A 21,911-nucleotide genomic window follows, 5' to 3' on the forward strand; every position below is an offset into this window, starting at 1 on the left:
TCCCTCGCCGCTGCCGCACCCCCGGCCCCGACCCCTGCGGCCCGACACGCTCTCGGGTGGGCAGGAGGAGAGAGGACCCAGTAAGGCACGGGGTCCTTGAAAACGTTCTGGAAGCACTAGAGTCAGGCCTTGTCTGTCCAGGTGGAGCTTTCTATTGCTTCCGAGGAGACGCGCCGGACAGTTTGGACAGTTTTGTCGGCGGCCGGGACTAGGCGGATGCATCCCGCTGAACCTCGATTCCTCGCGGAAGCAAGGAACCCCAGGACACCTCTTTGTGGGTCACGAGGCCCCGGTGTGATGGCGGGCTTGCGAATCAAGAAGGAGGGAGAGCAGCACTGCTGCGCACCCAGGAGAGGGAGCCCCCTCCCCCAGCCCCGGGCACAGAGGCTCGCCGGACCCTGGGGGTCCCCGCCGCCTTGGAGAGGGCTGACGGGGGTGCTTGCCTCTGCGCCCCCCACGGCTGGCGCTTCCCGGGGGCTCTATGGATGAGGAAGGAGGGGCTCTTGGACAGCTGCGGCCAGGGCAAGGGAGGGCGCAGGGCCGGGCCAGGGCGCACCACCCCGGGACGCGAGTGCTGCGGGGCACAGCCACATGGGCAGCTCTTCTCACCGACCGCTATTAAAAATAAAACTGTGGCCTGTCGCCATGGCGACCACGACAACAGCGACCGCGCGAGGGTGGCAAAAACTTATGCTGCCGCGCCACAGCCCCGAGGGTCGCCCTGGGGTGGGGCCGGTTCTCCCCTACCCCGCTTCGCTCTGTCCTCCTCGGTGGTCGGGAAGAGCCTGGCGGGAAGGGGGCTCTGGAAGCTCCGTGTCCGAGAACTGGGCAGCGAGACCGCAGGCGAGCGGCATAACCAAGAGGGCACGACTGGTATGACAGCCCGCGCCCTGACTGGGCCTCTGCAGCCCCCTCCCGGGACTGGTTTCGACTCTTCAACCCCCAGCCCGCATCTAAGCGCCCGGAGAGTGGGGAATGGGAGGTCGGTCTGGGCTGCGGGAGGGGTCAGGCTTGAGCCCCGCCCGGAGAGCGGCGGGTGCGGGGGAGGCGAGGCCGGCGGGTGCTGCGGGGTGGGGGCGGGGACGCCGGGCCCGCCCCGTCGGGTAACCCCTGCTAATCGCGCCGTCACGTGCTTCCTTCCCGGAGTTGAGTTTCACTTCCAGCCGCTATTAGGCGCTTCGTATGGTTCGCGGCAAACATTTGATAATGAGGCTAAATATACCTCGGCGTCTGAGCCAGCGCGGGGGCGCGGCGTTCCCGGCTCCTCCCGGGCACCCACGCCCAGGGCGGGGAAACCGAGGCCCGGCTGTGTGCGCTGGCGGAGGCGCCTCCCGCGCGCCGCCTCCGGGACAGTCCCGACCCCAGGCTGTGGCTGGACCGGTGGCGGGGGGGGGGGGGGCGCTGGGGTGCTGCCCCGGAACCGGCGCTTCCAAGAATACCTCGGAAGTGCCTCGGACATCTGGGGCGCCCCCGGTGTGCCCCTCCCCGGGTGTGGGGGCACATAATTAAGGTGAGTCAGGTGCTTGAAATAGGCCTGGAGGGGAAGCTGCCGGCAGCCGGGTGACCGCCGGCGACCGTCACCCAGCACCCAGGGAGAGGGTGGCGGCATGGCGGGGGGGGGGGGGGGTGCCAGGAAAGAGACCCAGAAGGGCCTCGGCTTGCCTCAGGGTGGGGTAGGGGTCTTGGGGAGACCTGCCAAGCTTTATTGTGAACTGCTGCTGCACTGAACCTGCCCAGCATCACACACACACCCCACCCTTTACTGCCTGGCCAGGGCACCAGTGGGGCCTTCCCCACTGCCCCTGCTGTCATTCACTAGTGGTGACACTGCCATTTACTCAGCACCCGGGCTGTGCCAGGATCTGCGCTGAAGTCTGTCCTGTGACATTTCTTGCCCAGGAGGGGAAGGCAGAGCGCTGCAAGCTGAGCAGGTGCCTGGTCCCAGGGCCTGTGAGCTGCAGGCTGGGGCAGTCTGGCCACCTCTGTGAACACAGGCAACCAAAAAGGTCATGGGGGTTGTGCCTCCAGTTTACAGACAGGATCCTGCCCTTGGCCATGGAAGGCCAGCCTTGTCCTCCTGACAGGCCCCTTGGAATGGAGGCAGGGACCCCTGCCCTGCTCATGCAAGCTGGTCTCCAGCTGAGAGCCTTCCTGTGCCTGGGAGCAGCACACAGCCCTGGGGAGCAGCGCTCAGCCCTGGAGGCCAGCCGGGCACCCACATCCCGCCTGTGTGCTGAGGCCCCAGTGCCAGAGCAGATTCCAGAACAATTTGTAATGACAAAATGCCACATTCCCTTTATCTCCGGGCACAGCTCTCTTCGTTCAGGGCAATTAGTGCTGCACAGCCTTACCCGTGTGGGCACAACTCCTTGAAGATGTGGCGTGCCCAGTGCAGGCGCTAATTACGGCGCTACCTTGGCGGCCAGATCAGGCCGTTCTGACCCAGCCCTGACAGGGAAACCTGCCAGCAGCACCTCGGGGCTTCTCTCTGGGGCTAGGGTACTTGTGTTTTCCCATTTAAATACACAACAGAAAGCGTGAATGCGCAGGGGAGCCCACTGTGGCTGCATGACGAGGAGCAGGGTCGTGGGGAGCCCAGGGCTGAGCTGTGAGGCCACATGGGCTCGGGAGGGAAACAAGGACTGGGAAGTTCCTCATCTATCATTTTATGCTCACGATAGGAGGAAGTCACATTTTGGGCATAGTGAGTTAACGGAACTGTACGATTCAAATTAATTTCTCCGGTTTGTATCTCTGCTGTGCCATGCTGGTCTCGACACCAGGACTCACCTGCAGGCTGCCAGCTAGCTGAGCATCTCCCCAGGAGCGCCGCTGAGCCCGGGGTCAATGCCCCCACGCCCCTGCCCAGTGTGTGGTGCCTGGGGTGCAGCACTGGATAGTGGCCATCTGGGACTCACGGTCTCCTGGGGAGACAAGAAGCAGGTGGCGACTAAGGGTGTGCCATCCAGGTAAGCTTCCCCAGAGGCACAGGGGCAGAGGTCAGGGAAGGGCAGTGCCTTTGAGAAGCTGGAGGAGCCTGGGATGGGTCACAGCATTCTCAGAATCATGGCGAGTGCAAAGGCCCTGAAGCCTGTTTCAGCAACTGGGCCAAGACGGGAATACAGGAGGGGAAGAGAGGGACAGTGCACAGTGGGGAGATTGCAGGGGCTTTAAGACCCAAGTGAGCAATTTGGGTTTTATTCCGGGGGGGGACGGAAGCAGGGCACACAACACGTGGCGGGTTAAAGCAGCACTGATCACTGTGTCATCTCTCACCGTTCCAGCTGCCCTTTCCGGGTTCTAGCTGGGGACCTCTCACGGGAGAGGCACACCTCCCTCTCCCCGCTCCCCCCTCTTCCCCAGTCTCAGGGACTTTCTGTGTGACCCTCGGGTGGTGGCCTTCCTTGCAGCTGCAGCCTTGGGACACGGGTCGAGGTGGCAGCTCAGGGTTCACGCGTCCCCTGCTGAGCCCAGCCGCGCACTGGGTGGCCTGTAGCACAGGTGTGCTCCCTGGCGCCCTGTGTGCCGTCCCCAGCCTCTGTGGGGCACAGAAGGGTCCCTGCTGGAGTTCTGCGCACAGCGTGTGTGGCCAGCACAGGAACTAAGAAGGCGCGACCCGGTCTTAAGGGCTGTCCTAGGCGGGTCCTCGTAGCTGAAGAGGCGCCACAGGGGCACGGGCAGCCCGGCCGCAGGCGGAAGCACCCATCACCCCAGGCCTTGTGGGACTGGCAAGGGCAAGGGCAGCTGGCGGGTGAAGCGAGCAGAAGGCCGGGCCGAGCGGGCAGCAAAGGGGCATCAAGGGGCGCAGGGCGGGCGAGGGGCCCGCAGAGCCCCGAGGCGGCGCTGTGCTGACGAGGCCACTGGAAGAGCCGAGGAGACACAGCTGAGACTCTAGAAAATACAAACAGAATCCTCGTTCTGACCTCGACACCAAGCACGTTTCGGACTACGGTTCCGCTGCGAGAAACACAAAAGTGTAGGAACGGACTCAGCCGGTGCTGCTCGGAGAAGGCGCAGCCAGCTGGGTCCCCTGCGGGTCCGAGCCCCCAAGGGTCTTGCAGGATGGTGCGGGGCAGGGTGGGGCACAGCGCGGCGGGGCGGCCTCCGGGTCCGGCTCCTGGCTGCTGCGGACAACGCGCCTCCCGAGGACCGGCTGAAGCCACGCGGACGTGCGGGCTTGCGACTTTGAGGCCGGGAGAAGCAGGAGACCGAGGCGGCGGCAGGGCCATGCTCTTACCCACGAGACGACAGTGTCCCGCTGCCGCTGGCCCTCGGCCTTCCGGCCACACGGCGACGCACACGGCAGCCTCTTGTCCTGCTTCCTTTGCTGGCTGGGACCGAGGCCCCTCGCCCGGCGTGGTCACGTCTTGACCACTTACAGTGCAGCCAGCACAGGTCCAGGGCTGGGACCTGACCTGCCTTTCGTGGGAACACGACTCACCTGGAGAGAGATGACAGACAGACAGACAGAAATAGGACAGACAGATGGCAGATAGCACAGAGTTGGTAATGGGTGAAATGAGGTGAACGGAAAGTAACTTTTCTTCAAAATTAAAAAGTGGAAAGTGTCAATTCCTATTTTCTTGTCTTCCCATAGTTTAAACTTTCAGAAAGTAGAGAGCACACAGAACAAATCGCAATTGAAAGGCTAGCAGGAGGGTTGTATTTCACATTATTCACAGGTTTAAACAGACCATCAGAACTGGTAGCATGTAAATTGGTAGCATATAACGTCTAGAAAATCCCAAGAACCTAAACAAATTGCGTCCCTCCGCCAGGTATCACCATTATTTGCCGGTTTCTGGCTGCAGTTTTCACCGTCGCCCAATGCCAACGGGAGCCAAGCGTCCAAGCTGCACATCCGCGGGCTCGCAGGGAAACACTGACGCTGGAGAGGTCTTAGCTGGGAGCTGCGGGGACCGTCTGACTTCACTGCCCGCACACAGTGCACATCCAAGCAAAACCAGGTCCTGGTGCAGTCGGGGCTGGGGGAAGATGGTCAAGCCCCCCGCACCGCAGGAGCTGTGAGTGCCCTCAGCCACCCTGGCAGTGTAAACGGCTGTGACGGAAGGCAGTGTTTAAAATAGCAAAACCTGAAGCGGCCAGCACACAGGGGTGCAGGGACCACGTCTCTCCCATGGCTGGACCATCGCTGCCATTAGAGTGGACGCTTGAGGGCAGTTCACGGTGGGGGGGACGTCGCCGGGTCCCCGGCCTCCCGGGGAGGCCCTGCCGGTGCCCTCTGCCCGCTGCCCAGCCCCTGGGCACCCACTGACCCTGTGGCCGTGGGCCCCGACCGCTGACAGGTGCTGACTTCATGTCTACTGCCCACCCATTCTGATGGCCGTGCACACTGAGCCGGTCTCCAGGACTCAGCGCCTATTTGGGGGGCCCAGTTCCACATGACACCCCAGACGAACTCCACCACAGCTGTCCCCTCTCGGCTGATGGCGACTGCGCCTCCGGCTCGCGGGTCCTCCTCAGTCCTGCCACCAGTCTCGGGCCGCACCCCACCCCTGGCCGCGACCCCCTACGCACCTGGGGCCACCCGCCTCGAGGGGACAGTCGGCGGGACTGGCCCAAGGGAAATCTGCTGGTTGCAGGGCTGGGGACCCGAGAGGACGCTGTATGCCCACCTCTGGGCCAGCCCATCTGTGTAAACGGCGGCCCCTCCCTCCCTGTGTCCCAGGCTCCCTCCACAAAGAGCCTCCCCTGCAGCAGCGCGTCGTAAACAGTGCCGCCCTCCCCAGCCAGGCTCTGGCGCAAAGTAATGGGCACAGGACGCGTCAGCAACTGGGACAGACATGCAGACACCTCCCACTAGCAAATGTGGGGCCCGGCCCCGGTCCATACCCCAGAGGAGGCAGACAGAAGCCAGGGTCCCCAAGTCCTGGCCCTGGAACCAGGAGGGCCAGGGAGCAATCCCCGAGGGCTTCAAGGAGGAGGTGGCATTTGGGCAGAGCCTCAGAGGATGGCATCTGGCAGTGGCTGTCACCCAAGCTGAGAATTTTCTCTGTCCTTCCACCCTGGCCCCAACCATCTCATCTCACTGCCAGTGAGCTGGATCCCCAGGAGCTTCCAGAAAGCAGAAGCCCCCAGCTCCTCTCCTAGCCTTGCAGGCCAGGCCAACAGCTGTGTCGTGGGCCTGGAATGTACCTCACTTCCTCCTCCTCCTGAGATGCGTATGCATCACTTTCCAACCCAGCCAGGCCAGACCAGGGTGCCATGGGGTGAGGGGGTGGGAGCGAAGGGAGGGGGCTGTCGAGAACCCATAAATGCTTTCAACTGAAAGTTAACAGGTGCCCTCAGCATGTGCTCTCAGACAACTGGCATGCAGAAGGAAGGAAAACAGGCACCCCTGAGGTCCAGAGAGGGGCCAGTGGTCCGGGACCCCACACCTTCTGTGTGCCTCCGACCTACCCAGGGGGCTGTTCCCATCATTGCTGCCCAGCCCTTGCCCCCGGGCACTAGCTTTGGGAAGTGCCCCCGAAAGCCTCATGCTTTCCTGGGGGCCTCCCTGGAGGAGGCGGCGCCAGGACGGCGGCAGTCCAGCCTCTCTCATCCCTACATCCTGCCTATTCTCACTCTTGCCAAAGGCAGACATTGAGGTGACTGCCCAGTGTGGGCTGCACCTGTCATGATAGAGGGGATTACTTCATGGGGTCAGCATTTTGTGGTTCCAAAGTCCTTTCATCTCTGTAAACTCAGTGACTCCTCCAAGCCGGCTCATGCCCAGCCCCCCTCCTGATTCTCCCTGGCTGTGGCTGCAATGGGGGCAGGAGGTGGGATGGGCATAAGGTGTTGCACCCCCCGCCCCCAGTGCAGCCCTGTGTGTTCCATCTCCTCCCAGGGGCACCCACTCTGCCCCGCCATGCCCCAGGCTGGTCATACCTTCCCTATCTCACCTGCACCTCTTGGGAGAAGCGGGTCCCAAGATTCTCGTCCCTGTATCCGAGCTCAGCAGGGCAGAGCACCTGTGCTGCCAGCCACATCTTTGCCTGGGCACTCAGCTGGTGCCCACCCCACATCCTCAGACATCAGGGCTGGGCCGCCACGGTCAGTCCCCCACAGACCTGCTGCTGTGCACCCTCAGAGTCGCCCACTTCTCCCGGCCCTCTCTAGGGCCTCTGCCAGCTGGAGGTGGGCGCCTGTTTGGGGTAGGGTCTCTATGGAGAGCCCCTCACCACACCCGAGGGGGCTGGGCAGCTTCCCTGGGGCATGCCATGCAGGTGGGCCAGAGGCAGGGCAGCCTCACGTTGTCAGTTCACGCTTGGGGAGAATCTCGTAACATGATGTGGCCTTGCAGCCTGCACCCCTCCCACCTCTTACCCCATAGCTCCACTCCTGGGTCCCACCTGTTCTGCCCCCTTGGGCCCCACAGCTTGTGGGCTCTCCCAGGCCTCCTTGTGGACACTGTCCAGAGCAAGGGCCCTGGAGGGCAGGGACCACACACCTGCTCTCAGCCCTCGGGGACAGGCCACTGCCACACCAGGGGGGTACAGAGGTAGGAGGGGTGCAGGCAGATTGGGGGACAGACCCAGCTCTGAGGCTGGGCCTCTGCTGGGCAGAGCCAGGGGGCCGAAGCCTGGCCTATAAACTCATGGGATTTATGACCCAATGATGGAGAACGGGTTCCAACCCGGTTTCAGGATGGAGAAGAAGCCTGAGTGGGAAACCAGCTTCAGAGAGCTCCCAGCACCCACCCTCAAAGCTTCACCAGGCCGGAAGGCCCTCCAGCTACTCACCTGTGACATGGCCGTGATAGGATGGCCAGCAGATTCGAGTGCTGGTGACATCCGCATGGCCGCAGTGCACACTTAGCTCCCAACAGGCACGTGGCTGGTGTCCTCTTGTGGTTGTCACCACCACCTCCTAGAGGCAAACGCACCTCTGAATTGTCTTTGGGTCCCCAGGCCCAGAGCAAGAAAATGGTAGTGGGGGAGAGTGGCCTTCAGCTCAGCCTGCGTCAGCCACGCCAGGCCCTTGGGTGTAGCAACTGAGGGTTTGCTGAATGGCTGGATGGCTAGATGGGTGTGCATGTGGATGGACGGATGGATGGATGGACGGATGGGTGGGCGGGTCTGTGGATGGACGGATGGGTGGGTGGGTGGATGGGTGGGTGGATGGGTGGATGGGTGGGTGGATGGGTGGGTGGATGGGTGGATGGATGGATGGGTGGATGGGTGGGTGGATGGATGGGTGGATGGGTGGATGGATGAATGAATGGGTGGATGGATGGGTGGGCGGATGGATGAATGGATGGGTGGATGGGTGGGTGGATGGGTGGGTGGATGGATGGGTGGATGGATGGGTGGATGGATGGGCGGGTGGATGGATAGGTGGGTGGATGGATGGGCGGACGGTTGGACGGGCGGATGGATGGATGAATGGGTGGGTGGATGGATGGGTGGGTGGATGGATGGATGGGCGAATGGATGGGTGGGTGCATGGATGGATAGGTGGATGGATGGATGGGTGGATGGATGGATGGGTGGATGGGTGGACGGGTGGGTGGATGGATGGGCGGACGGTTGGACGGGCGGATGGGCGGATGGGTGGGTGGATGGGTGGGCGGGTGGACGGGTGAATGGGTGGACGAGCGGGTGGATGGACGGGTGGGTGGGTGGGTGGATGGATGGACGGGTGGATGGGTGGATGGATGGGTGGGTAGACGGGTGGATGGATAGACGGGTGGATGGATGGATGGGCGGACAGTTGGACGGGCGGGCAGATGGGCGGGTGGATGGGTGGTTGGGTGGGTGGGTAGACGGGTGGATGGACAGGTGGACGGGTGGATGGATAGACGGGTGGATGGATGAGTGGATGGGCGGGTGGGCGGGTGGGCAGATGGGTGGGTGGACGGGTGGACGGGTGGACAGGTGGATGGATAGACAGGTGGATGGACAGGTGGACGGGTGGATGGACGAGTGGATGGGCGGGTGGGCGGGTGGACGGGTGGACGGGTAGACAGGTGGATGGACAGGTGGACGGGTGGATGGACGAGTGGATGGGCGGGTGGACGGGTGGACGGGTAGACAGGTGGATGGACAGGTGGACGGGTGGATGGACGAGTGGATGGGCGGGTGGGCGGGTGGACGGGTGGACGGGTGGACGGGTAGACAGGTGGATGGACAGGTGGACGGGTGGATGGACGAGTGGATGGGCGGGTGGGCGGGTGGACGGGTGGACGGGTAGACAGGTGGATGGACAGGTGGACGGGTGGATGGACGAGTGGATGGGCGGGTGGGCGGGTGGGCGGTGGACGGGTGGACGGGTAGACGGGTGGACGGGCGGGTAAGTGAGTGGGTGGATGGATGGGTAGACGGGTGGACTAAGAAATGAAGAGGTGGCAGCCTCACCTGTCTGGGGGGCATCAGGGCATGGGTGCTGTTCTTGTGTCCCTCACAGGGTCCCTGGCTCTTCCCTTAAGACTGGGTCTGATGGAGAGGCAGACGCTCTGCGTGGCCCTGGCCCTGCGGGCACAGACCTCCCAGGGAACCACCTGAAAGGTCTGGTGTGCCAGTGGCCACAGGTGGGGACCAACACATGGTCCCTTCCTGCTCCTCAGCTGAAATGGGGTGGCCCTGATCCAGCGTCACCCGTCTTCTCCCCTCCTCACTGCCCTACAAGCCCCATCTGGCTCCCCATATCACGGGGCCGAAGTGAAGCTCAGAGAGGGTGGGGCCTTGCTCCTGGTCACACCTGGGGCAGGACCGCCCAGGCATGCCCCTCGCACTCTCCCTGTGGGGCACCCTGCACCGGGGCGGGTGGGAGACTTGCTGCAGAAGGCCATCGAACCCCACGTGGCTGGCATGTCCTCCCGGGGCTCCCGGAGCCCCCAGCTCCTTTTGGGATTCTGAGCCAGGGAGGCTGCTCCCTGCCCTCAGCCCCCGAGCTGCCAGGATCCCCGGCCCCGGCCCCCCAACCACAGCCCGGGTGCGGTCCCAGCCTCCTCCTTGCATTTGTCCAGGCCCCAGGAGCTCTGCTGCCCACCACATCAGCCCCGGGCTGGGAGGGGCAACAGGCAGGCCAAGGCCTGCCTCCGGGTGGGCAGCAGCCAGGCAAGGGTGGCCAGGGCTGGGGAAGGGCTGGGGAGGCGGCAGAGGTGGGCGGGGCTGGGCTTGGTCAGTGTCTCCCTGGACTGCTCCTGGGAGGAGCAGGGGCTGCTGTGGTTGCCCAGGGGACTGACAGAGGGTGATGGAGAGGTGGGGGCCAGGGTAACAGGGAGGGCGGCGAGGCCGGCTTCCCGTGGCGGGAGAGGAGGACCTCGGGCAAAGTCCTTCCCCTGCCCGGGGAGGGTGACCGTGTCTGGCTACTGCCCCCTGCCCCCGCCCCTCCCTGCAGCTCCCCCAGGACTGGGCCTCAGGGTCCCAGAGCACCCCGAGGTCAGTGGCCAGAGTGTGGCCACAGCCTGGGACTGAAGGAGCCTTGTGCAAAAGGACCCAGCTGGGGAGAAGGTGCCTAAGCTGGCGTCTCCACCGCCTCTGCTACCGCGGTGAGCTCACACGGGATCCTTCGGAACTTGTGGTGCTTCCCCGTCATAAAAATTGAGCCCTGTCTGGCTTTTTGAAAACATCAGTGTATCGTCAGGACTTGTAAACTCACTGACTTCTCCATTTTGAAGCATGTGTACATGCTGAGTGTGTTTGCCAAACTGACGCTCCCACCACAGTGGACCCGGGGCCTCGGGCAGTGGCCTGGGCAAGTCTCTGTGGGGTGGCCCCCACCCCCCACGCCCACTCAGGCCCCCGGGAGCGCAGGTCAGAGGGTGGGCAGGCGCGAGCCGTCCTCCTGGGCCACCCCTGCCCTGACCACAGATCCCTAGTCCCAGGACGCTTGGGGACGCGCCCCAGAGGCGGCTACGCGGACGAAGCCCCCAGGAGCAGGTGCAGCCCCTCCCAGAACGGGGCGCCTCTGAGTCCCAGCCAGGTCTCCCTCAGGACCCTCCACGCTGGGAGGTCTCGTCCTGATGAGAAGAAAAGAAGGGGTGGGGGGAGGGGGAGGTAAAGAAAAAAGGAGGAAGGGAGGGGGAGGGGGAGAAGAGGAGGGAGGAGAGCCAGGGAAGGTCCAGGAGGGAGGGGAATTTGTCCTGGGAGGATCTAGGATGGGCATCTGGGGGAGGAGACACGCGTGGCCTTGAAGGTAGGAAAGCCACCCAGGCCGACAGGGTCAGCTGTCCAGGACACCTGCTTGGGGAAAGCTGGGAGGCCTGGTTCTTCGGTTACGCTCACTGTCAGGTGTGACCTACTTAGGTATGAATATAAGAACCACTCTCAAGCTCAGGGCATCTGGGCTGCAGGACCCATGCTGAGTGCTCTGCGTAGAAGCTGGACACCGCCAGGGTCTGCCCTGGCCACAAGAGCGGCAACCACAGAGCCCTAGCTCAGAAAGACCTAGACACTGGCCAGAGGACCTCTGCCTCGCCAAACACGAGTCCCACACATGGACGTCAAAACTGGATGTTAAGCAGTTCCCATGAAAAGATTTTCAGGGTCTCGGTGGCTCACAAGATGCCATGGGTCTTAGGTCTCCAGGCCCAGGTTGGGAGACGGCATGAAGGCCTCATGAGGTAGAGTCAGACTAGGTGACCTCATACGAGGGGAAGTCCTTGGTGCAACTGGGGGCGAGTGGAGGCAGAGAGTTAGTCACCAGCCCCCTATCCCAGGAAGCAGGAGAGGTTCCTGGAGGGGGAGTTGAGAGGTCGGCACGGCTGGGACATCAGGAGAGGCTTCCTGGCAGGGGGCAAGGGTGAGCTGGCCTCTGATGAGAGGATGGGCAGCCCCCAGGGACCCCTGTGGGGGTCTGACCCTCACAGCCCAGACGACCCAGCTGTGTGGGGCCCGGGCCCCTGCGCCATGCCTGCCCAGCTCCCCAGCGTGGCAGGGAAGGGCCTGACCTCAGGGTGAGTCACCACCTGCTGATTCAGCCACCGAGCTGGGGCGAGGTCAGGACAGCCAGGGGTGGGGGTGACCGCGGTCAGTCACTGACCACCCAGGGGGGACTGGCTCACCCCAGCTGGGTAGGTGGGATGGGGCCTAACAAGCTTCCTCTTGGTTTGCTGGGCCACTGCCCCCACTGTGCAGACGGGGAGCTCAGAGGCCAGCCTGGAGTGGACCAGGGCAACAACCTCTGGGTTGAGGCTGGGCCTCACTAGGCCCAGGGGGGCAGCAGAGTGCCTGCCGCCCTGAAGTCCCTCCGCGGAGGCCCAGCCTCAAGGAAATTCTCACTCGGGGAAGTTCAGCGCCTCCCCACTGCTGGTAATGAAGGGAGAGAGAGAGAGGGGATGGGAGAGAGGGAAAGAGGAGGGGGAGAGAAGAAGGGGAGGGGAGGGGCGAGGCGAGGGGCGAGGGGGTAAGAGGGGAGGAGAGAGGGTGGGGTTAATGATAGGCAGAGAGAGGAGGATGGAGAGAGAGAGAAAGGGAGGGAAGGAGGAAGAGGTGGGAAGCGCTATGGAGAGGGAGGAACAGAGGGGAGAGAGAGGGTGGGCTCTGGCAGGCACAGGCTGCGGGGCAGGTGAAGGGCCCTGGTCCCCACACCCCACTCAGCCTCCTCCCCAGAGCCCAGGGGCTGGCGGACGGAAACCAGGAGGCCCTCCATCCAGTCGATGAGCTCCCAGCGACCAGCCACGCCCCAGTGGCCCAGCCCCGGGCCTGCCCTAGGGACAGGCTCTTGGGAGCACCGTGCCCTGGGGGGTCCTGGGCAAACTTCCTGGACCTGGAGCTTCAGTTTCCTCATCTGTCTCCGGTGGCCATGTCCGTGATGGGGCGTCTGGGGTGCAGGAGGGGACCCCGCTGTCCTGGCTCTGTGGCTGCTGCTCCAAGGCCAAGCGGCCCTGACTCCCTCGAGAACCCCACCCCCACCTGCCCTAGCCTCTCTTGATACTGCTCCAGACGAGGGAGGGGCTTCAGAGCCACTTTTGGGACAGAGGAACAATTCTTAGGGTATTTAGGAGGGCACGGTGAGGCCCAGAGACCTCATGGGATCTGCCCAAAACAACACAGCAGGTAGCCAAGGAACTCTTCTCTGGGGTATGCTGGGGGTGCCCAGGGCCCGGGGTGGGATTTGGCGCAGGAGGGGCTGTGTAGGTCTGGCGGCTGAAGACCTCCACCCTGCCCGCCAGCTCGCCACCTGCCTCGCCCCACCTGTGTCTCACACTTGGGTGTGTCACTCCTTGGCTCAAAGGCCCAAGGCCCCCCAGAGGTTTTCCGCTGCCCTTTGAACCAAACCGTGACCTCGCCAGGGTGAGAAGGTGGAGAAATGGGGACCCACAGGCCAGCCGGTGGAGCTGGGAGATGGGGCAGCCATGTGGGCGGTTTCCTGGGAGCTGGGAACTCCCTCCTGGGCACAGACCCCGGGAGGGGCACCGCCCACGAGCGCCAAAAGGTAGACACAGCCCAAATGTCCATCAGCAGATAATGGCTAAACCAACTGTGGTCTGTCCGTACAAGTGAGATGTTATTCAGCGGTAAAAGAAGTCCTGACAGATGCTCCAGTGTTAGATGAATCCCAACAACATCCTGCTGAGTGAAGGAAACCAGACACAGAAGGGCACACACTGTATGACTCCATCTATAAGAAATGCCCATGGCTGGCTAACCTGTCGGGAGAAAGTCGGGGCCGGGCTGGGGAATGGCTACTTTTCGGTGCAGCTGCTTCCAGGAGGGTGAAAAGCTTTGTGATAAATGCACTGAATGCCACAGAATTGTTCCTTTAAAATGGATAATTTTATCTTATATGAATTTTATCTCAATAAAAGTTTTAAGGAATGTTATGTGGATGGAATCTTACCTTTTGTAACCTTTCGGGACTGGCTGTTCTGAGCACAGTTCTCGGGATTCAGCCCGGCTGCTGCAGGCACCAAGAGGCCACCCTTTCCACCCGGCGAGGGACTCCCGGTGGTTTCCCCTCTCTGTGGTCATGAATGAATAAGCTGCTATGAACTTCTACCTACAGGTTTTTGCTGGATGTAGGTCTTCATTTCTCGCAGATCAATGCCCAGGAGTGTAGGCGCCAGTAATTGCATGTTTAGTACCTTAAGGAACTGCTGAACTGCTTCCCAGAGGGGCTGTGCCGCTCACACCCACCAGCTGTGCACCAGGAGCCAGGGTCTCCGTGTCACCTTCAGCACTGGCTGTTGTCACCACTTTTTTTTTTTTGTCACGGGCAGGCTCTGGGACGCAAACCCGGTCCCTGGCATGGCAGGCGAGAGCTCTGCCACTGAGCCACCATGGCCCATGTCACCACTTTTTGTTTTAGTCGTTTTGATAGATGAGCATCGTGTCTCGTTGTTTTATGTGCATTTCCTTAATGGCTAATGATGGTGCACCCTTTCGGATGCTCCCTTGCAATCTGTTTATCCTCTGCAGTGGTGAGTCTCTCATGTTCCAATTGGTTTGTTCTTTAATGTTGAGTTTTGAGAGTTCTTTGTATATTCTAGACCTTAGTTCTCTTTGGGATACATGGTTTGTCATTAATTCCTCCATTCTGTAGCCAGTCTCTTCATCCTCTTCATAAGGGCATTTCAGTGATGTCCGGTTTATCAGTCGCTCCTCTCATGGCTTGTGCTTTTGGTGTCAAGTCTAAAAACAACTTGCCTAGCCACAGGCCCCTAAGCTTTTCTCCTGTGTGTTTCCCTAAACACTTTATTTTACACTAAAATATTTATCTTCCCTAAACATCTTATATTTTACATTTCAGTCCGTGATCAATTTTGAGATATTTTTGGGTTAGGAGTGAGACTTAAGTTGAAGCTCTTTTCTGGCCTCTGAATGTCCAGCGGCTCCAGTCCCCTTTGTGAAAAGGCTGTCCTTCCTCCAGCACATCGCTTTTGCACCTTTGTCAAAAATCCGTTGGGCATACCTGGGTGGCTCTGTTTCCGGGTTCCCTCTTCTGTTTCCTGGATCAGCGTGGCTTTGATTCACTTCCTCAGGGCCGTGTGATTTCCAGCATACATGTCCAGTACATGCTTGGTTAGATTTACACCTTTTTCATTTTTTGAGCGATTATAAATGGCATTGTGTTTTTAATTTTGGTGACCACACATTTATTGCTCGTATATGGAAACTAACCAATTCTTGTCTTTTCCTCTTGTATCCTGTGACCTGCTGAATTCACTTTTTAGTTCTAGGATTTTTTGTGTTCTTGTAGATTCCTCAGGAATTCCCGCATAGACAACAATGTCATCCACGGATAGGGACAGTTGAATTTCCTCTCCTCTGGCCAGGACGCCCTTATCCCTTCTCCTGACTTACTGATTTGGCCGCAGGGTCTGCACCGTGCTGGGTAAAGGCGGCGAGCGCGGCCCAGCCTCCTTCGCGCTCTCGGGGAAGCGTTCAGTCTTTCCTGTAAAGTGTGATGATGGTTACAGTTTGGTAGGTACTTTTTACCAAGGGGAGGAACTCCCCTCTCTCCCTGTGTTTCTGAGAGGTTTTATCATGAAAACTTTTATGCATTGTCCTCGTTTGCTGGCTGCCAGAATGCAATATACGAGAAACGGAATGGCTTTTTAAAAGGGGAATTTAATATGTTACAAGTTTACAGTTCTAAGGCCGAGAAAATGTCCCAGTCAAAACAAGTCTATAGAAATGTCCAATTTAAGGCATCCGGGGGAAGATACCTTGGCTCAAGAAGGCCGATGAAGTTCAGGGTCTCTCTCTCAAGTGGAAAGGCACATGGTGAACACGGCGGCGTCTGCTGGCATCTGCTGACTTTTCTGTGGCTCTACAAAAGGGAATCTATCCAAAACGTTTCCTCTTTTAAAGGATTCTAGCAAGCAATTCCACTTTCAATGGGTGGAGACGCACCTCCATGGAAATCATCTAATCAAAAGTTACCACCCACGATTGGGAGGGTCCCATCTCCATGGGAACAATCAAAATGCTCCCAGCCAGACTAAATACGGGCCAAGATGGCGGCTTAGCAAGGTGCGCGTTTTAGTTCGTCCTCCAGAACAACTACTAAATAACCAGAAACAGTACAGAACAGCTCCCGGAGCCACGATAGTGACCGGACACACAATGTACTCCAGTCTGGACCAGCTGGACCGGCTGCGAGTCTCTGGAACCGTGAGTTCCCCAAGCCGCGGCAGCCAGTGCCCGATGCCCCTCCCCCACAGGCGGCTTTCTGGAGGGAAAGGAAAGGTACTCTAACAGTAGCAGTGACTGAGTCCAACCAAACACCAATTGTGGCATTAACAAACAAATTCTGACTACTAAAAATAGGCCCCCAGCTCAGGTGAAACTGGTAAAGGCGGAGGTCACTTATTGGGCTAACCGAAAAAGAGGAAAGGGGATGAAACGGAGGTTTTTGTGGCTGTTTCTATGGAGGCTTGGCTGCCTCTGGATTTAGCGGTGGGACTACTCGGCTGCAACTGCCCCAGGAATAGGCAGAAACGGACTGCTTTCAGGGCTGTCTCCTGCCTGTGCCTTCCCCAAGGGAGGGGTGAAGCCCAACTCAGGTGGAATCCCTCCATCAAGGAATTCAGACACCAGGGCTTGGCAATTTGAAGCCATTAAAACCAGCCTACAACCTCTCCTCTGTCTCCACCACACCCCCAGCAGGGAGAGCCTTTCAAAGTTAAAGGAGCCACAACATCTTTTGCTGGTGGGACCCGCAGTCAGACAAGCGCCACATACTGGGCAGGATAAGAAAAACAGAGCCCAGACACGTCGTAGGAAAGTCTTTCAACCTGCTGGGTCTCACCCTCGGGGAAAACTGATGCAGGTGACTCCTTCCCTCTGATAAGAGGCCAGTTTAGTCTGCAAAAACCCGGCTGGACTCTGTAATACCTACGTAGACCCTCCTAAGGGTGGGGAGGGAAAAGGCACCTTACAAGCAGGACAAGAAACAAGAAAACAAGAACTGAAAAATTAACCTCTGTTAAACAAAACTTAAGCTAGAGGCCCAGAAAAAGCTGAACTGAAGGTCAAAGAGCAGATAGACAACAAACTCATCTAGCAAGAAAACCCTAGGTAAGATAAGTGAAAGCAATCTCCAGAATAAACTAATTAAGGTAATTAAATGTCTAGATGCCAGCAAAAAATAACAAATCACACCAGGAAAATTGAAGATATGGCCCAATCAAAGGAACAAACCAATAGTTCAAATGAGATACAGGAGCTGAAACAACTAATTCAGAATATACAAACAGAAATGGAAAACCTAATCAAAAACCAAATCAATGAATTGAGGGAGGATATGAAGAAGGCAAGGAATGAACAAAAAGAAGAAATGGAAAGTCTGAAAAACAAATCATAGAACTTATGAGAATGAAAGATACAGTAGAAGAGATGAAAAAAACAATGGAAACCTACAATGGTAGATTTCAAGAGACAGAGGTTAGGATTAGTGAACTGGAGGATGGAACATCTGAAATCCAAAAAGAAACAGAAACCATAGGGAAAAGAATGGGAAAATATGAGCAGGGACTCAGGGAATTGAATGATAATATGAAGCGCACAAATATACATGTTGTGGGTGTCCTGGAAGGAGAAGAGAAGGGAAAAGGAGGATAAAAACTAATGGAAGAAATTATCACTGAAAATTTCCCAACTCTTATGAAAGACCTAAAATTACAGATCCAAGAAGTGCAAGGAACCCCAAAGAGAATAGATCCAAATAGACGTTCTCCAAGACACTTACTAGTCAGAATGTCAGAGGTCAAAGAGAAAGAGAGGATCTTGAAAGCAGCAACAGAAAAGCAATCCATCACATACAAAGGAAACCCAATAAGACTATGTGTAGATTTCTCAGCAGAAACCATGGAGGTGAGAAGACAGTGGGATGATATATTTAAATTACTAAAAGAGAAAAACTGCCAACCAAGAATTCTATATCCAGCAAAATTGTCCTTCAAAAATGAGGGAGAAATTAAAACATTTTCAGACAAAAAGTCACTGAGAGAATTTGTGACCAAGAGACCAGCTCTGCAAGAAATACTAAAGGGAGCACTAGAGACAGATACGAAAAGACAGAAGAGAGAGGTGTGGAGAAGAGTGTAGAAAGAAGGAAAATAAGATATGACATATAAAATACAAAAGGCAAAATGGGAGAGGAAAGTACTACCCAAACAGTAATAACACTAAATGTTAATGGACTGAACTCCCCAATCAAAAGACATAGACTGGCAGAATGGATTAAAAAACAGAATCCTTCTATATGCTATCTACAGGAAACACATCTTAGACCCAAAGATAAACATAGGTTGAAAGTGAAAGGTTTGGAAAAGATATTTCATGCAAATAACAACCAGAAAAGAGCAGGAATAGCTATACTAATATCCAACAAATTAGACTTCAAATGTAAAACAGTTAAAAGAGACAAAGAAGGATACTATCTACTAATAAAAGGAACAATTCAACAAGAAGACATAACAATCATAAATATTTATGCACTGAACCAGAATGCCCCAAAATACGTGAGGCAAACACTGCAAATACTGGAGAGGGAAATAGACACATCTACCATAATAGCTGGAGACTTCAATTCTCTACTCTCATCAATGGACAGAACATCTAGACAGAGGATCAATAAAGAAACAGAGAATTTGAATATTACAATAAATGAGCTAGACTTAACAGACATTTATAGGACATTACATCCCACAACAGCAGGATACACCTTTTTCTCAAGTGCTCATGGATCATTCTCAAAGATAGACCATATGCTGGGTCACAAAGCAAGTCTCAACAAATTTAAAAAGATTGAAATCATACACAACACTTTCTCAGATCATAAAGGAATGAAGTTGGAAATCAATAATAGGCAGGCTGCCAGAAAATTCACAAGTACGTGCAGGCTCAACAACACACTCTTAAACAACCAATGGGTCAAGGAAGAAATTACAAGAGAAATCAGTAAATATCTTGAGGTGAATGAAAATGAAAACACAACATATCAAAACTTATGGGACGCAGCAAAGGCAGTGCTAAGAGGGAAATTTATTGCCCTAAATGCCTATATCAAAAAAGAAGAAAGGGCAAAAATTCGGGAATTAACTGTCCACTTGGAAGAACTGGAAAAAGAACAGCAAATGAACCCCAAAGCAAGCAAAAGGAAAGAAATAACAAAGATTAGAGCAGAAATAAATGAAATTGAGAACATGAAAACAATAGAGAAATCAATAAGACCAGAAGTTGGTTCTATAAGAAAATCAATAAGATTGATGGGCCCTTAGCAAGATTAACAAAAAGAAGAAGAGAGAGGATGCAAATAAATAAGATCAGAAATGGAAGAGGAGACATAACCACTGACCTCACAGAAATAAAGGAGATAATAACAGGATACTATGAACAACTTCATACTAATACATACAACAATGTAGATGAAATTGACAAGTTCCTAGAAAGGCATGAACAACCAACTCTGACTCAAGAAGAAATAGATGACCTCAACAAACCAATCACAAGAAAAGAAATTGAATCAGTCATTCAAAAGCTTCCCAAAAAGAAAAGTCCAGGATCAGACGGCTTCACATGTGAATTCTACCAAACATTCCAGAAAGAATTAGTACCAACCCTGCTCAAACTCTTCAAAATAACTGAAGTGGAGGGAAAGCTACCTAATTCATTCTATGAAGCCAACATCACCCTCATACCAAAACCAGGCAAAGATATTACAAAAAAAGAAAACTACAGACCAACCTCTCTAATGAATATAGATGCAAAAATCCTCAATAAAATTCTAGCAAATCGAATCCAGCAACACATTAAAAGAATTATACATCATGACCAAGTAGGATTCATCCCAGGTATGCAAGGATGGTTCAACATAAGAAAATCAATTAATGTAATACACCATATCATCAAGTCAAAGCAGAAAAATCACATGATCATCTCAATTGATGCAGAGAAGGCATTTGACAAGATTCAACATCCTTTCCTGTTGAAAACACTTCAAAGGATAGGAATACAAGGGAACTTCCTTATAATGATAAAGGGAATATATGAAAAACCCACAGCTAATATCATCCTCAATGGGGAAAAACTGAAAACTTTCCCCCTAAGATCAGGAACAAGACAAGGATGTCCACTCTCACCACTGTTATTCAACATTGTGTTGGAAGTTCTAGCCAGAGCAATTAGACAAGAAAAAGAAAAACAAGGCATCAAAATTGGAAAGGAAGAAGTCAAACTATCACTGTTTGCAGATGATATGATACTATACGTCGAAAACCCTGAAAAATCCACAGCAAAAGTACTAGAGCTAATAAACGAGTACAGCAAAGTGGCAGGTTACAAGATCAACATTCAAAAATCTGTAGTGTTTCTATACACTAGTAATGAACAAGCTGAGGGGGAAATCAAGAAACAAATTCCATTTACAATTGCAACTAAAAGAATAAAATACTTAGGAATAAATTTAACTGAAGATACAAAAGACCTATACAAAGAAAACTACAAGAAATTGTTAAAAGAAATCACAGAAGACCTAAATAGACGGAAGGGCATACCATGTTCATGGATTGGAAGACTAGATATAGTTAACATGTCAATTCTACCTAAATTGATTTACACATTCAACACAATACCAATCAAAATCCCAACAACTTACTTTTCAGAAATAGAAAAACAAATAAGCAAATTTATCTGGAAGGGCAGGGTGCCCCGAATTGCTAAAAGTATCTTGAGGGAAAAAAAACGAAGCTGGAGGTCTCACGCTGCCTGACTTTAAGGCATATTATGAAGCCACAGTGGTCAAAACAGCATGGTATTGGCATAAAGATAGATATATCGACCAATGGAATCGAACAGAGTGCTCAGATATAGACCCTCTCATCTATGGACATTTGATCTTTGATAAGGCAGTCAAGCCAACTCACCTGGGACAGAACAGTCTCTTCAATAAATGGTGCCTAGAGAACTGGATATCCATATGCAAAAGAATGAAAGAAGACCCATGTCTCACACCCTATACAAAAGTTAACTCAAAATGGATCAAAGATCTAAACATTAGGTCTAAGACCATAAAACAGTTAGAGGAAAATGTAGGGAGATAGCTTATAAATCTTATAATTGGAGGCAGTTTTATGGACCTTAAACCTAAAGCAAGAGCACTGAAGAAAGAAAGAAAGAAATGGGAGCTCCTCAAAATTAAACACTTTTGTGCATCAAAGAACTTCATCAAGAAAGTAAAAAGACAGCCTACACAATGGGAGACAATATTTGGAAACGACATACAGATAAAGGTCTAGTATCCAGAATTTATTAAGAAATTGTTTAACTCAACAACAAAAAGACAGCCAATCCAATTACAAAATGGGAAAAAGACTTGAACTGACACTTCTCAGAAGAGGAAATACAAATGGCCAAAAGGCACATGAAGAGATGCTCAACGTTCCTGGCCATTAAAGAAATGCAAATCAAAACCACAATGAGATATCATCTCACACCCACCAGAATGGCCATTATCAACAAAACAGAAAATGATAAGTGCTGGAGAGGATGTGGAGAAAGAGGCACTTATTCACTGTTGGTGGGAATGTCAAATGGTGCAACCACTGTGGAAGGCAGCTTGGCGGTTCCTCAAAAAGATGAATATAGAATTGCCATATGACCCAGCAATACCATTGCTAGGTATCTACTCAGAGAACTTAAGGGCAAAGACACAAACGGACATTTGCACACCAATGTTTATAGCAGCATTATTTACAATTGCAAGGAGATGGAAACAGCCAAAATGCCCATCAACAGACGAGAGGCTAAACAAACTGTGGTATATACATACAATGGAATATTATGCAGCTTTAAGACAGAATAAACTTATGAAGCATGTAATAACATGGATGGACCTAGAGAACATTATGCTGAGTGAGACTAGCCAAAAACTAAAGGACGAATACTGTATGGTCTCACTGATATGAACTGACATTAGTGAATAAACTTGGAATATGTCATTGGTAACAGAGACCATCA

Source organism: Tamandua tetradactyla, chromosome 23, assembly GCF_023851605.1.
Source record: "Tamandua tetradactyla isolate mTamTet1 chromosome 23, mTamTet1.pri, whole genome shotgun sequence".
In the NCBI taxonomy this organism is placed as follows: domain Eukaryota; kingdom Metazoa; phylum Chordata; class Mammalia; order Pilosa; family Myrmecophagidae; genus Tamandua; species Tamandua tetradactyla.